This window comes from Tenrec ecaudatus, chromosome X (genome assembly GCF_050624435.1).
Source record: "Tenrec ecaudatus isolate mTenEca1 chromosome X, mTenEca1.hap1, whole genome shotgun sequence".
Classification (NCBI taxonomy): domain Eukaryota; kingdom Metazoa; phylum Chordata; class Mammalia; order Afrosoricida; family Tenrecidae; genus Tenrec; species Tenrec ecaudatus.
This window is the reverse complement of record NC_134548.1, coordinates 17,196,689-17,197,840: the sequence shown is the minus strand read 5'-3', so window position 1 is coordinate 17,197,840 and position 1,152 is coordinate 17,196,689. Positions and strand designations below refer to the sequence as shown.

The window sequence follows — 1,152 nt, the reverse complement described above, 5'->3', positions numbered from 1 at the left end:
TGTGTCGCTGTATTTTGAGGTTCCTTCAAGACCTGCTTTGCCACGCTACTGGAGTATGCATCGCTTGACCCTGTCATCTGGCTGACTCTTGGCGACCGGCCTTGCTGTTTGCTGCCTGTGGCCAGATTGCCTGAATTGCTCTTCAGAGGACTCAGCTGTCTGCTTCCTTGACTTGAACCCGGAGTCCCTTGTGACTTGAAGACGGCCAGTGTATTATCTGTCTCATGGAAGTGAGTTGCACTGAACAATTTGTACTGCTCTATAGACTAATTAGCTGTTTATTTCTTATGTTGTATATATCTATCTATATAAATATATATAAAATCGTAAGTGTCCTGGTCTTGTTTCTCAAGAGAACCAGAACCCTGTCTAACACACACCGATATACAAGTAATTATTTTAGGACAAGTGTATCCCAAATATTGCATACACATACACTAAAAATGTTTGTACTTAAAAAATATTCACTGGCAGAAGCAACGCGGAGAAGACGGGGTTGATCGGAGAACGCAGCTAAGCTAAGCACCATGAGCCTCCTCAACAAGCCCAAGAGCAAGATGACCCCGGAGGAACTGCAGAAGCGGGAGGAGGAGGAGTTCAACACGGGGCCCCTCTCCGTGCTCACGCAGTCGGTCAAGAACAACACCCAGGTGCTCATCAACGGCCGCAACAACAAGAAGCTTCTGGGTCGCGTGAAGGCCTTCGACAGGCACTGCAACATGGTGCTGGAGAACGTGAAGGAGATGTGGACCGAGGTCCCCAAGAGCGGCAAGGGCAAGAAGAAGTCCAAGCCCGTCAACAAAGACCGCTACATCTCCAAGATGTTCCTGCGAGGCGACTCGTCATCGTGGTGCTGCGGAACCCACTTATCCCTGGCAAATAAGGGCCACACCACCACGCCGGGAAGCCCTGCCCCGCATCTCCAGAAGAATAAATGCCCAGTGTTTGTGGTAAAAAAAAATTCACTATTTTTTATGAAATTTACCTGGATATCCTGTATTTTATCCCATATGCTTACATTGAGGAAAACTGGGTAAAGAAGATGTGGGAGGTCTTTGTAACATTTTTGCAACTTCCTGTGAATCTATAATAATTCCAAAGTAAGATTTTAAATGGCTTTAGAAAGTTTGAAAAATGGTTAAGCAATGAAAT

At 46.0% G+C, this 1,152-nt stretch overlaps 1 pseudogene; it reads left to right on the top strand.

Annotated features, from left to right (window-relative positions):
- Positions 1-475: 475 nt before the first annotated feature.
- On the top strand, positions 476-883 carry LOC142434209 (small nuclear ribonucleoprotein Sm D2 pseudogene; annotated as a pseudogene).
- The last annotated feature ends 269 nt before the right edge of the window (positions 884-1,152 follow it).